Source organism: Patella vulgata, chromosome 6 (genome assembly GCF_932274485.2).
Source record: "Patella vulgata chromosome 6, xgPatVulg1.2, whole genome shotgun sequence".
In the NCBI taxonomy this organism is placed as follows: Eukaryota; Metazoa; Mollusca; class Gastropoda; family Patellidae; genus Patella; species Patella vulgata.
Window position 1 is genome coordinate 36772962 of NC_065884.2, and position 15579 is coordinate 36788540.

The 15579-nt window shown below is 35.1% G+C and overlaps 1 protein-coding gene and 1 long non-coding RNA gene across 2 annotated transcripts in view; both read right to left on the bottom strand.

The window, feature by feature from the left end:
* The window catches only part of LOC130013154 (bromodomain-containing protein DDB_G0280777-like), a 229994-nt gene that overhangs the window by 71420 nt on the left and 142995 nt on the right, over window positions 1–15579 (bottom strand). The gene's annotated exons all lie outside the window — the stretch shown is intronic.
* Window positions 3731–12121, bottom strand: LOC130013155 (uncharacterized). The gene is made up of 3 exons (XR_008788494.1): window positions 11437–12121; window positions 4080–4230; window positions 3731–3874 (listed from the first exon to the last, which is right to left on the bottom strand). It is a non-coding gene; the product is annotated as an uncharacterized LOC130013155 (long non-coding RNA).

Genomic DNA, 15579 nt, shown 5'->3' on the forward strand with positions numbered 1-15579 from the left:
ACCAGGCCAGAAAATTGCATTATGACAAGTGGTCTGGCTTCAAAGAACTCGATAGTACTAATAGTAGTGAAAACAATATCATTTTGCTAGCCACGGCAGACATCGTGTCCTGATCTGTACTTGAAGATCAAGGCTACATTGTTTACATTGCCATAAATAAGCACGGGAAGTAACTCTTTTTTGGTGACAATAGCCGTTGGAATTCTGAAATTTTTAAAGGCTATTTACTGAATAAATATGCATTTTCTTACGTTCAAACAATTTTATTCCCCAGGTGGTGTTTCTGGCTGTCGCCTTTGACAAGGAATTGTCAACAAGTTTACTGATATCTACTGGATTTATAGATACAAAGTGTTTACTGCCACTGGATTTGGCAGAAATAACAGACACTGTGTTTTGATCGTCAACAAGTTTACTGATATCTGCTTGATTTATAGATACAAAGTGTTTACTGCCACTGGATTTGGCAGAAATAACAGGATTTGGCAGAAATAACAGACACTGTGTTTTGATCGTTTCTATTGTGTTGAACAATTGGTGCAGTACCTGAATGGAAAAGGAACTTAATTGTGTTTTGTGATTTTATTAAAAGACTTTGATATACTTTCCACTAATTTAGTTGATTGAATGTGTTTTTTTTTTCCTCTTTAATTTAACAAACACAAATACAAAATTTATTGGTTGCCATAGTAGCAGAATGATGAGTATGACACACAAAAAACTAAAATTCTCACTTCATTTTTTAAAAGTATTTCTTTAAAATAAAATTTATGTCTTTGTAATAGATTATTGTATATTTTGTTGTTTGTGGCTTTTACCTGACAAGGGGGTTGTCGTTTCAAGTTCATCTTCGGACATATTTCCAAATATTTCATCTAATGTACCGAGATCAAAATTGATTGTCTCCATTGTGGTTATCTCCATTAAAGTAGTACACATAATATTAATATGCAGTGATTTTTCTAATTTAGAGGGGTGTTATTGTCCAATCGACAGTGTCTAATCAACCAATCAAAACGCAAGATTCACCCCTAGGCATGTTACAATCCTCGGTAATCAAGTATTCACTTAGTGTTTTTGTACCATATGCCAATTCTAAATTAGTCATTTCCTTTTGGTTAGGAATTACATCATTTTCATCCAAAGAGTCTAAGAACATTGAAAATCGTAGTCGTTGCAATGCTTCATATAATAGTTTATGAGCACGAAATGATCGGTTATAATGGTGTCAATTATGTAAGATTTAGATAAAGAACTAGCCATTCTTGCTATAATAGTTCGAAAGTAGATGATGTAAAATGAATAATTTGAAAATTTCATTCAAATTACTCTATTGCAAGCGAAGATATTAGCCTTTGAAGGTTTGACAGACGTGTGCAATAATTTCAACCACCGTACTGGTTGATCAAAGCTAAGTCTCGGTCCTCCATGTTTGATTAAATCAAAGTATCGCTGAACCATTCTAATCTATTTGATATCGGAGAAATCTGACTCTATTGCAAGCGAAGATATTAGCCTTTGAAGGTTTGACAGACGTGTGCAATAATTTCAACCACCGTACTGGTTGATCAAAGCTAAGTCTCGGTCCTCCATGTTTGATTAAATCAAAGTATCGCTGAACCATTCTAATCTATTTGATATCGGAGAAATCTGATGCCATCGAGAGTTGATTAAGGCCTGGATCAGTTAATTAATGTCTAATTAATACTTTAGAAAACATTTCAGGCCTAAAGAAAGACCTACAATAGGCAGATTTAGCTCTTGCATAATGCATGTTTATTTACTCCATTAATTGAGCCCTGGGCCACTAAATCAGATTCTATCAATATATCTTGCAAACTGGCATCTTTATACACTTTTCCAATTATAGCCAAAAAGGCCATAGTGGTATGGAACTCACCAAGTCTTTCTTTTGCTCAATTCAGGGTCCTTCCATCTGATCTGTTGAGCTTTTGCATATATAGCTTGATCAAAGACAAGTAATATATTGGAAAGTTGGAAACAGTCAGCAACAGAAACACTGTGGTCATGTCAGTTGGAGATGCTTCGTTTACAGGCATATAGTGAATAGCAGATTTTGGAAAAATGGTTGAATCTATTTCACAATTAAAACCAGTCCATCCCGGTAAATGATCATCATAGCTACTTGTTAAAAATTCAAGATAATAAAAGATAAATCCAGACTGTTTGACGATTTTAGATTGGCTAAAAAATACTTCACATCTATTTCAATGTGACAGGCTTTGCTTTTAATGTACATTGACCCCTTGGTAGGGAAAGTTCTCTTCGTTTATCCGTTTCTGATGTCATCACTTTATTTTGTATCAGGATTCCATTTGTATGGTGTGTTGTACCCTTTCCAGACAAAGTCTCTTCCACAAAGTCAATGGTGTACCAAATTAATATATTAGGAATGGAGCGTCCGAATCCTTTCTGAATACTGCCTTGTGTAGAAAGATGTAACTCAGCTAAACTTGCTTCAAAGCCAATAATTGTAGAAGTTGATGAACAATGACCAAGTTTGTGTAAAATTGTCAGTAACTACAAAGAACCGGTAATATGCCTGGTTGTTAAGCCAAGACTGAGTGTTTTAGGTGTTTGTTTTCTGCCACCTGATGCCAAATAGACTATATCTTGACATATAGATAGAATTTTAGGGTATATATCGTCTGAAACACTAACCATTTCACTTAAGGTGGGCTCCTCTGATGATCCTGTGACCCACAACATAAAATTAAATAGTTCCAAGGGTACAATATCCAGTGCACTTTTCATATTAAGGTCTGAAAATGTTGGTGGGCATGGACATGCCATTCCTGGTTTATCTGCTAATGACCTTTTAATAATAAGAGAAGCATCAAAAAGTGTATTTTTTTGATTAACATCAAATACTTTAATCGGTTGTGGCTGTAGGCCAACATCACTCTCATCAGTACCAGTACTCTTATCAGTTGATGAAAATCGAAGTGTTTCCATGAAACTCCCTGCTGGCAAGGATTCTATATACACTAATTCACTCAAATTTTTTCTAGGCTGAGAATAGAAAGTTAGTTGAAGGAAGTCTTTCTTTATTCTATATTTCAATCAAACAGTCCTGAAAAGATAGTAAAAGAGAGTTTTTCAAAAAGTTTCATTTTGTAATAATCAAATGTTGATGTAACTCAACACACATTGTAGAATTATGATATTCTTCTATACAACAAAGACCATAGTTTTAAGTATTAAACAGTTGTAAAGTATAGTAGCAAAATTCTGCTTATATGATCTGGTGTATGAGCGAGCAACCTTGAAGGGGGGGGTTCAGACAGGTTCAATCCCCCAAGGAAAATTTTGAAAATTTGACTCAGTTTCGTGGCATTTTAGGTCATTGTTGGGAACAAATTCTTGTGAACGAAAATATCAGAAATAGGACAGCATCTAGAAATATGCCTGTCAATTCTGCCTGAGTGAGTGTTTGTGTAAGACCACAGCCAGCGGACTTGAACAATGATGACACAATGGAATCTAGCGCCTATGGCACAAGAAAATTACAGAGAGCAACAAAAAATATGCAAAATACTGAGCTTTTAATTTTTTGGCACTGGGCCTAAGGGAGGCTGTCGTCATGGAACACCCCCACCCCTCGCTTTGCCACTGAACACAACTTGAGCATGCCCAGTCTGTATACTTCGGCAATAACATAAAAGAGGAATTAAATAAATACCTGATGAAATTTGTATTTTCACCAACATTATCTTTAATTATATTGTTAAACATCTCTGTTAACTTTGTCATATGTAATATCTCTTGATTATCTATCAATTTCTTTTGTAACACATCTTCACAAAATATAGCATAGATACCAGAATAAAGTTGATCTGGTTCATTAACAGCACTGAAATATAAAATATTGTAATTAGAATTATAAACCACAAACAAGTACACATCATATAAGAAACACAGTAATTGGTCAAGCATTATGCTCATTACCATATTCACTTTCTTTGTCATTATCCATGTAGGGTGTAAGAAAAGACAGTTCTTACAAAAATGGAGCGGAGATAAGAAAATATTATGTAGGAAAAAATTATTAAGCCTACCTGCCATGTGGAGATTTCTCAAATAGAAATCTACAATAATTTTTATAGCATACACGATGATATTTTACTTCAATAGCTACACAGTCCTGGTCTCTTATGTGAATAAGAATACTTTCATCTTTCTTTTGCTTTGCTGCTTCAAGCAATGAACCTGTAAAATATATAAGCTTACAATAGATATATGAATTCAAATAGCACTTGACTGCCATTAAAAGCTGTAAAATTCCATTCTAATATAGAACAAGCGGCTGCCAGGCAGGATACTCCCAAATTTTGCAAGAGATGGATAGAGAATAAGCGAAACAAAAAGCAATTTTTTGTTAAATCAAGGGCCATAATTCAGGAAGTTAAGATCCGATATGCACAAATACCGACAGGAACCAAGATCTTTCACAAAATACTAACTCAGCTGTCATTAGGGTGTAAACGCTGAAATATTCAAACGTTTTTTTAATCGCATAAAAATTGTGACCTATAGAGGGACCACAAGCTAACCAGCGGCTGCCTGGCAGGATACACCCACATTTTGCAAGAGATGGATAGAGAACAAGCTAAAAACAAACGTGATTTTTTGTACAATCAGGGGCAATAATCCAGAAAGTTATGGTCTGAAATGCGCAAATATCAAAAAGGACTGAGATCTTTGGGATATAAAGATATGTTTTAAGTTTCATCAAAATCAGATAAAACTTGTGACCTCTAGAGGGTCCACAACCTTCGTATTGCATAGTTTTACACAATTTGCGTACAAAGAGTGGCCATTTTGTTGGGCAGTTTCATTTCGATTTTCCCGAAATTCAAATTCAACCTTCATTATGGTGGAATGGTGAAATATTTAAACGGTTTTTAAAAATGGAAAAAAAATTGTGACCTCTAGAGAATCTACAAGCTAAAAATGCCATTTTTAGAACAATCAGGGGCCATAATCCAGGAAGTTAAGTTCGGGTAACCGCGATTATCAAAAGGATCGAAGATCTTAGTGTGCAATGGTGATATATTAACACATTTTTTTTTAAATCAGATAAAAATTGTGACCTCTAGAGGGACCTCAAGCTAAAAACGCGATTTTTCATACAATCAGGGGCCATAATTCAGAAAATTACTATCTGATATGTGCGAATATAAGGAACCAGGATCTTTGGGTTATTAACTTACATTTCAAGTTTCATTAAAATCAAAAGAAAGTTGTGACCTCTAGAGGCTCCACAACATTGATATACCATATTTTTACGCTATTTGACTACGAGGCGTGGCCATTTTGTCTGTCAGTTTTAGTTTGATTTTTAAGAAATTCTAACTCAACCAACCTTAGGGTGTAACAGTGATATATTCAAACTTTTTTTTAAATCGGATAAGAATTATGACCGCTATAGGGTCCACAAGCTAAAAAGGCGTTTTTCGTACAATCATGGGCCATAATTCAGGAAGTTACGATTCAATATGCACGAATATCGAAAGGAACCAAGATCTTTGGGTTATAAACTTACATTTCAAGTTTCATCAAAATCAGAAGAAAATTGTGACCTCTAGAGGGTCCACAACCTTGATATACCATATTTTTAGGCTATTTGAGAACGAGGGGCGGCCATTTTCTCTGTCAGTTTTGGGCCGATTTTCACGCAAATAAAACTCAACCATCCGTAGGGTATAATGGTGATATATAAAAACGTTTTTTTAAATCGGATAAAAATTATGACCTCTATAGGGTCCACAAGGCAGGATACGCCCACATTTTCGAGAGATGGATAGAGAACAAGCTAACAAGAAAGTGATTTTTCCTACTATCAAGGGCCATAATTCAGGAAATTACAATTCAATGTGCGCGAATATCGAAAGGAACTGAGATTCTTGTGTTATAAAATTACATTTCAAGTTTCAACAAAATCAGATAACTAGCGGCTGCCAGGCAGAATACGCCCACAAGCTAAAAACGCGATTTTTCGTACAATCACTGACCATAATTCAGGAAGTTATGGTCCGATATGCGCGAATATCAAAAGGTACTGAGATCTTTGGGTTATAAACTTACATTTCAAGTTTCAACAAAATCGGATAACCAGCGGCTGCCAGGCAGGATACGCCCACATTTTCGAGAGATGGATAGAGAAAAAGCTAACAAGAAAGTGATTTTTCCTACTATCAAGGGCCATAATTCAGGAAATTACAATTCAACATGTGCGAATATCGAAAGGAACTGAGATCTTTGTGTTATAAACTTACATTTCAAGTTTCAACAAAATGGGATAACTAGCGGCTGCCAGGCAGAATACGCCCACATTTTCGAGAGATGGATAGAGAACAAGCTAAAAAGAAAGTGATTTTTCCTACAATCAAGGGCCATAATTCAGGAAATTACAATTCGATATGCGCAAATATCGAAAGGAACCGAAATCTTTGGGTTATAAACTTACATTTCAAGTTTCAACAAAAGCTAAATGAGAACGAGGGGCGGCCATTTTGTCTGTCAGTTTTGGGCCGATTTTCACGAAATTCGAACTTAGCCGTCCTTAGGGTGTAACGGTGTAATAATTATATGGGTTTTTTTTAAATCGGATAAAAATTATGACCTCTATAGGGTCCACAAGCTAAAATCACGATTTTTCGTACAATCTGGGGTCATAATTCAGGAAGTTACGGTCCGATATGCGCGAATATCGAAAGGAACCAAGATCTTTGGGTTATAAATTTATATTTCAAGTTTCAACAAAATCAGATAAAAATTGTGACCTCTATAGGGTCCACAACCTTGATATACCATATTTTTAAGCTAAATGAGAACAAGGGGCGGCCATTTTGTCTGTCAGTTTTGGGCCGATTTTCACGAAATTTGAACTTAGCCGTCCTTAGGGTGTAACGGTGTAATAATTATAAGTTTTTTTTAAATCGGATAAAAATTATGACCTCTATAGGGTCCACAAGCTAAAATCACGATTTTTCGTACAATCTGGGGCCATAATTCAGGAAGTTACGGCCCGATATGCGCGAATATCGAAAGGAACCAAGATCTTTGGGTTATAAATTTATATTTCAAGTTTCAACAAAATCAGATAAAAATTGTGACCTCTATAGGGTCTACAACCTTGATATACCATGTTTTTACGCTATTTGAGAACGAAGGGCGGCCATTTTGTCTGTCAATTTTGGGCTGAATTTCACGAAATTCGAACTCAGCCATATGTGCGAATATCGAAAGGAACTGAGATCTTTGTGTTATAAACTTACATTTCAAGTTTCAACAAAATGGGATAACTAGCGGCTGCCAGGCAGAATACGCCCACATTTTCGAGAGATGGATAGAGAACAAGCTAAAAAGAAAGTGATTTTTCCTACAATCAAGGGCCATAATTCAGGAAATTACAATTCGATATGCGCAAATATCGAAAGGAACCGAAATCTTTGGGTTATAAACTTACATTTCAAGTTTCAACAAAATCGGATAAAAATTGTGACCTCTATAGGGTCCACAACCTTGATATACCATATTTTTAAGCTAAATGAGAACGAGGGGCGGCCATTTTGTCAGTCAGTTTTGGGCCGATTTTCACGAAATTCGAACTTAGCCGTCCTTAGGGTGTAACGGTGTAATAATTATACGTTTTTTTTAAATCGGATAAAAATTATGACCTCTATAGGGTCCACAAGCTAAAAACGTGATTTTTCATACAATCAGGGGCCATAATTCAGGAAATTATGGTCCGATATGCGCGAATATCGAAAGGAACTGAGATCTTTTGGGTTATAAACTTACATTTCAAGTTTCAACAAAATCGGATAAAAATTGTGACCTCTATAGGGTCCACAACCTTGATATACCATATTTTTAAGCTAAATGAGAACGAGGGGCGGCCATTTTGTCAGTCAGTTTTGGGCCGATTTTCACGAAATTCGAACTTAGCCGTCCTTAGGGTGTAACGGTGTAATAATTATACGTTTTTTTTTAAATCGGATAAAAATTATGACCTCTATGGGGTCCACAAGCTAAAATCACGATTTTTTGTACAATCTGGGGCCATAATTCAGGAAGTTACGGTCCGATATGCGCGAATATCGAAAGGAACTGAGACCTTTGGGTTATAAACTTACATTTCAAGTTTCAACAAAATCGGATAAAAATTGTAACCTCTATAGGGTCCACAACCTTGATATACCATATTTTTACGCTATTTGAGAACGAACGGCGGCCATTTTGTCTGTCAGTTTTGGGCCGATTTTCACGAAATTCAAACTCAGCCGTTCTTAGGGTTCAACGGTGATATAATAATACGTTTTTTTAAATCTGATAAAAATTATGACCTCTATAGGGTCCACAAGCTAAAAACGCGATTTTTTGTACAATCAGGGTTCGATATGCGCGAATATCGAAAGGAACCGAGATCTTTGAGTTATAAACTTAAAATCGGTTAAAAATTGTGACCTCTATAGGGTCCACAGGCTAAAAACGTGATTTTGCGTACAAACAGGGGCCTTAATCCATGAAGTTTCGATCCGATACATGCCAATATTGAAAGCAGCCGAGATCTTTTTGAGATAAACCTATATTTCAAGTTTCGTCAAAATCGGATAAGAATTGTGACCTCTAGAGTGTCCACAAACAAATTGTGGACGGACGTCCGGACGGACAGGGGCGACGGCATAATACGTCCATATGAAAATGTGGGCGTATAAATATTGTGACCTCTATAGGGTCCACAACCTTGATATACCATATTTTTACGCTATCTGAGAACTATGGGCGGCCATTTTGTTAGTCAGTTTTGGTCCGATTGTTACGAAATTTAAACTCAGCCATCCTTAGGGTGTAACGGTAATATATTAAAACATTTTTTTAAATCGGATAAAAATTACGAACTCTATAGGGTCCATAGTTCAGGAAGTAACGGTCATATATTCAAACGTTTTTTTTAAATCGGATAAAAATTATGACCTCTATAGGGTCCACAAGCTAAAAACGTGATTTTTCATACAATCAGGGGCCATAATTCAGGAAATTATGGTCCGATATGCGCGAATATCGAAAGGAACTGAGATCTTTTGGGTTATAAACTTACATTTCAAGTTTCAACAAAATCGGATAAAAATTGTGACCTCTATAGGGTCCACAACCTTGATATACTAGATTTTTACGCTATCTGAGAACTATGGACAGCCATTTTGTTAGTCAGTTTTAGTCTGATTTTTACGAAATTGTTCACAAACAATTGTGGACGGGCAGACGGACAGGGGCGATGACAATATACGTCCACATGAAAATGCATTTCAAGTTTCATCAAAATCGGATTAAAATTATGACCTCTACAGGGTCCACAACCTTGATATACCATATTTTTATACCATTCGCGTACAAGCGGAGGCCATTTTGTCCGACAGTTTTGGTCCAATTTTCACAAAATTCAAACTCAACCTTTCTTATGGTGCTACGGTGATATATTCAAACGATTTTTAAAATCAGATAATAACTGTGACCTTCAGAAAAAGGCAATTTTTCGTATAATCAGGGGAAATAATTCAGGAAGTTACGATCCGATATGCGCAAATACCGAAAGGAACCAAGATCTTTGGGTTATAAACATACATTTCAAGTTTCATCAAAATCAAAATTAAAATTGTTACCTCTACAGGCTCCACAACCTTGATATATTATATTTTTACACTATTCGTGTAGAAGCGGCAGCCATTTTGTCTGGCAATCTTGGTCCGATTTTCACGAAATTCGAACTCAACCTTCCTTACGGTGTAACGGTGATATAATCAAACGTTTTTTTAAATCGGATAATAATTGTGACCTCCAGTGGGACCACAAGCTAAAAAAGGCGATTTTTCGAACAATCAGGGGCCGTAATTCAGGAAGTTAGGATCCGATATGCGAAAATATCAAAAGTAACCAAGATCTTTAGGTTATAAACATGCATTTCAAGTTTCATCAAAATCGAATTAAAATTGTGACCTCTACAGGGTCCACAACCTTGATATACCATAATTTTAAACTATTTGCATACAAACGGGTGGCCATTTTGTCCGGCAATTTTGGTCCGATTTTCACGAAATTCAAACTCAACCTTCCTTACGGTGTAACAGTGATATAATCAAACGTTTTTTTAAATCCGATAATAATTGTGACCTCCAGAGGGACCACAAGCTAAAAGATAGGTTGGCAGGCAACGAAACATACGTCCACAGCAGCTAAATCGTCAGGGCAGTCAACAAGTGTTGTTGCATATGTTTACTTTTTTCGGTAATGGAACAATTATAATACACTAAAATCTGATTAAGAGTAACAAGTCGTGAAGTAATTATCAGAAAACCATTAGAATTTGTTTGGTTTTTATAAAGTTCTGCCCCATGCTAACGCTTAGTATAAAAAACTTTTAATATCATGGATTTAGCTGTTCAAGTCATAAAAATTGACTTGTTCGTATCAAGATCTTAAACTCTGTGTATCAATCTGAAGTCAATCGGATGATAACTTTAGCCTCTAGAGCGTCACAAGATTTTTCAAAGTGATCAAGGGCCATAACTTTGGCAGTAATTATCGGAAATCTTTGAAAATCAATAGACTTCTTCGTCTCATGACCTTAAACACTGTGTATAAATTTAAAGTCAATCGGATATTAACTTTAGCCTCTAGAGCATCCACAAGATTTTTTTCAAAGTGATCAAGGGCCAGGACTCTGGCAGTAATTATCTGAAATCGCTGAAAATCAATGGACTTCTTCGTCTCATGACCTTAAACACTGTGTATAAATTTAAAGGGATATTAACTTTAGCCTCTAGATCGTCCACAAGCAATTGTGGATGCCAGACCGCCAGACGGGGACGACGACAATATACAACCACATTTCAAAGTGGGCGTATAAAAATTGGGGACGGACGGACAAACAGGGGCGACGGCATAATACATATGAAAATGTGGGCGTATAAAAATGTATTTGTCTGCAAATGCGAAAAGAACCAGATAGAGACCCTCGTCAATATGGGGCACACCTACAAATGTGTATGTTATCATCGATAAAAGCACCAAGAATAGTTTGAATATTCCAATCTTCAGTCTGATTAATAGTTTTCTTGTAACAATTAGAATGGGTACTATATACATGTACATGTAGTTGATGAACTTGATGAAATCTGACACTAATTACCTCCGTGGACAAATACTGGTTCCAGCAGATTACATAAGTCAAAAGTTAGGCTTTTCCAGCTGCGATTTTGACTTAAAAACATTTTTTTTACTACCCAGGATAAATATAAAATAGAATTTATTGGAGGAGTTATTAGTTACAATTAGGCTATTTTTTTCACCGGACTTATCAAAACAGCGAAAGTGTTATTGCAATAAATAAATTCATACATAATGTCTAACCTGCTGGTTTTGTTTCGCACTGGACTAAATTGTCTCTCTTTTGTGTGCCTCCAACTCGAAAATACTTGGATTTTTTCTTGCAAATGATACAGATATCTGGTAAGACTGACTTCCTTAGCTCTGATGATGAAGTAGTAGGAAGATTGATGAGATCAATGATGGAGTAGGTGATGAACAAAAAACACCTTTACTCTTAGTTTTTAAAGATGATGAAGTACAACTAGTACTAGGCCTAGAAGTAGTAGTTGTATTTGGGTTGACTGTAGATGCTGCCTTCTCACTCTCTATTTTTGCTTTTTTCTCACATCTTTTAACTGCTTTTATGAGCCTTGCTTTGTCCGTAAAACGTGTATAACACATTGGGTGAAATCCATAACCACTATCAACTGTATCTTCAATAACCTTCGTGATCAATCCATTTGTATTAAAAAATGCTGCAATGGATTGGTCATTTCCATCCAATTCTAACCATTCTCTAGCCACCTCACAACATTTGTCCTACCTTGTCTTTGTGAAGGGTTCTCCGCCTTCCTTCTTTACACTGTCTAGGTGAACAATACAAAATATCTGAGGCTTTGTGGTCATTTCTTGTAGTATACATACATTCTATCGCTGCAATGTGTTAATGGTGCTCGCCATTTTGTGTTTATCAACAACCAAGTTAAGCGATTGAAGACAATGACATGATTAGTCGATTGTGGACTAAACGACCGCATGATGCGGTGAACAAATTTGAACTCTGTCCAGTAACCTTGCGCACTATGAATTTTACTATTGATAATTAATCCGGAATTTAATGAAGAATATCATCGAAGAACTATTAAATTTTTTGTTGAACAACACAGCAAACGCTTGTTACTATATTAACTATACACCGATAAAATTTCTTCTAGACCGAATTTGAAGGAACGAAAATATTTTGCAACGAGAATTTGTTCCCATGGAATGCGGCCTATTTGTTTTTCATATCAATTTCACACAGATTGGATGATAACTTCTGTCGTTAAAATGTTTACAACGTGCAGCAATATGAAACAAGGGTAATAACTCTAGAGGAAATTAATGGAATTTGCTGAAATTCAAAAGGCTTCTTCGTTTCACTAATATAAGTAATGCATATAATGGTTAGCATTATAAGGTCTGTCATTGAGTCAACTTGCAGGGTTTCGATTCCCCGGTTGTACATGACAAGGAGTAGGGTCGCCAGACCAACCTCTTGGGTTTTCTCCGGGTCCTTTTGTCTCTAGAGCATTCACAAGGTGCAACAAAGTGAAAAGTGAAACAAGGGCCATAACTCAGGAATTGATAAACGGAATTTGCTGAAATTTGATAGGCTTCTTCGTTTTACCAATTTAAATAATGCATGTAAATTTAATACAGATCGGATCATAACGTTTGTAGACAGAGCGTTCACAAAGTTCAACAAAGTGAAACAAGGGTCATAACTTTAGAAGTTATAAATGGAAATTGATGAAATTCGATAGGCTTCTTCTTTTTATTAATTTGAATAACGCAGGTGAAACAAGGGCCATAAACTCTAGAAGTTATAAATGCAAACTGCTGAAATTTGATAGGCTTCTTCGTTTTACTAATTTATATAATGTATCTAAATTTCATACAGATCGGATGATCACTTTTGTAGTTATCAACAAAGTGAAACAAGGGTCAATCTCTAGAAGTTATAAATGCAAATTGCTGAAATAAAATAGGCTTCTTCAATTTACCAAATTAAATAATACTAATTTAAATAATACATGTAAATAGATAGAAAAGGTGATTTTGAGATTATGATTATACATTTGATTTTATTAGTTTTTCAAGTAGATCTCATCATTCTTCTCCCAAAACTTTTTACAGATTCAAAATCGGATGAACATTTTTTTTTTTTTTATGGAGGCTCAAAGTTGCAATTTTTTACTTTTCGCAGAAGAAAGGTTTTTCAACGCCTTGAAAAAGTCATTTTTGGTGTTTTTTGCAATGTCATATTTCATTTCATAGCAAAACTATCAAAAATTTAGATGTAAATTCATGAAATACAACTTTAAAACTAATTATGTTCCGATTTTCACATTTTTGTAACAATTACTCTGATTTCCCAAGCAACTCCAAAATATATAGGTTTTCGCAAAAATTATATTTTGTCAAAGTGATTTTGGTCAATTTTTTCATCAAAAATTGTCTTGTCCATGTTATATCTGAAATATTGAACCTGGTTGTTATGCATTTTAAAATCAGTAGCTATCAAGTAAGATTAACAGGAAAAAAAAGGAGAAAAATATTCATATGCCTTCTCTCAAGTGCAGGATATATGTTCATTTTTGAACAATTTTCCACGGGAGCAAATTGCCTATTTTTGGGGCATTTTTTGGACATTAATAAAATAAGAAGGAATGGAGATACATAAGTGAAATTATGTGAACATGTCAAAAAGTTTGTGAATTTTTAAAATTACATACTACTAATCTGCCATATATTATCTATTTTGGTTGTCATAGCAACCAAAATGGAAAAAAATGCAATTTTATACCATTTTCAACGGAGATACATAAGTGAAATTATGTGAACATGTCAAAAAGTTTGTGAATTTTTAAAATTACATACTACTAATCTGCCATATATTATCTATTTTGGTTGTCATAGCAACCAAAATGGAAAAAAATGCAATTTTAGACCATTTTCAATCCTATTTACGATAACCCAAAAGGTGATCTCCACATTTTAAAGTAGGCAATTTAAAATATTTGAAACCCATGCAATATCAAATTATATGGATTGTGTAAGTTTGAGAGAAATATGAAGGAGTTTGAGTTGTTACCATAGCAACCAGTTATTTTTTTTGCAAAAAGCATTATTTTCCAATATTTATGACATCAATATAGATAATTAATTGTATTATCTTAAAATCAGAAGCTATCAGGCCAGATTTTAAAAAATAAATAAAATCAAAATATTTTTATGTCTTCTCTCAACACCAGGAAAGGGGTTCACTTTTGAAAAACATTCCTCAGTAGCAAATTGCCCATTTTCGTGTTCAGCGACCCCGAAAACATATAAAACGATATATTAATGACCTAGGATGGTGAAAAATGATTTCTTTGTATTTTTCTCACCATTTTTGGCTGCCATCTTGAATATTTAATTTTCCCCAATGGTGACACGACCACACCTACCCTGGAAAAATCAAGGGGACCCTACCCAACAATAATCCACCGAGAAACATTATATATCAAACAAAAGTTGGTTCTCGGCCCTGGCGTCCGGACTACAAGTCCTTTATTCATATAACATAATGCTTACATCATAAATGAACATTCAGTTGCATTTCGACGTAATTTACCGCGAATATGGGTCTTGGGAACTTGAAATACAGTTTTTCTTCACCGTGTCTAATGACGTCATAACACGAAACACTGCGAGGTTTATTCGTTTACAAAATGTCAGGTTGTATACCATTTTCAAGTGCTCGGCGGCAGCACTTAACATGCTTTGATTTTATTGATTTTAATAGCATCGGAACGGCAATAAAACAAACTTTCGATCGGTCGGGGGTGGAATCTTGACAAATTGCCTCATAAAAAGTGAGCGTGAATTGTTTTTTCAACTTGAAAAATATACATCATATTCTTAAATGCCAAAATTCCACCCCCGACCGATCGAAAGGTAGTTTAATTATCTTTCTAATGGTATCAAAATTAAAAAAATATATTAATAATAACAACTGCCGCCGAGCACTTGAAATGGGGTACCCCCGTTTCAAAACGTGACCAATTTTTTTACAGTAACGTCAAAACACGCAAAATTGACGTTTTTCAACCTACGTTTATGAAATTAATAATATGATCAGGTTCATAAAAAATATATCAAACAAAACAATAAGAAATTAGCTTTCAAAATATGTTAAAAATATTGCAAAAGATTAAATAGCGACTATGTGACGTTAAGTTTAAAAAAGGTTACAAATTGGGAAAAAAACCACTTTCTTCCAACGCGAGCAATGGAGTTGTACATGACACCTAATGTAAATTTAATATAGATCTGATGATAACTTTCGATGTTTGAGTGTTCATGAGGCTCAACAAAGTGATACAAGGACCACGCGCTCTTGCAATTGTTTGGAAGGCATAAGGAAAACGAGACAGGGTC